Below are 521 nucleotides of genomic sequence, written 5' to 3'. Positions count from 1 at the left end.
GTTAAGTTATATTAAGTTAATTATTTAAATTAATTTTCACTATGTTTACTAGTTTTTACTAGTTTATTTTTAATATCTTAATAAAATTTATAATAATTTATAATAAAATTTATAATTTACTTTTAAAACTTTTAATTTTGAATGTAATGTAAGTAATTATTATATAAAATAAATAAAAGTACAAAATACAACAATTTCTTTCTACTTATTTAAAGAGAAAATTGAAATTCATTTAAAATTTAAAGAGTGCAATAAAAGAGTAGAAATAAAAAAAAGGGTGAAAAAATTATATGAGCACTGCACTAAGAGCGCACAACTTTCTGTCGAATGCGTCCGTTATGCAAGACATGGTCTTCGAGACGGTCTTCGAGACATGTACGCAAAAATTCATTGAAGACATTTGGCTAATTTGTATGAAAGTGTCTTCAAAGACCGTCATACATTTGGATCGATCGGTCTTCATGTATGCATCCATGTCTTGAAGACGTCTTCGATGACGGATCGATCCGTTTTCTACTGGG

The sequence above is a fragment of the Teleopsis dalmanni genome, chromosome 2 (genome assembly GCF_002237135.1).
Source record: "Teleopsis dalmanni isolate 2A chromosome 2, ASM223713v2, whole genome shotgun sequence".
Taxonomy (NCBI): domain Eukaryota; kingdom Metazoa; phylum Arthropoda; class Insecta; order Diptera; family Diopsidae; genus Teleopsis; species Teleopsis dalmanni.
The sequence above is the reverse complement of the archived record's forward strand: the minus strand, read 5'-3'. Positions refer to the sequence as shown.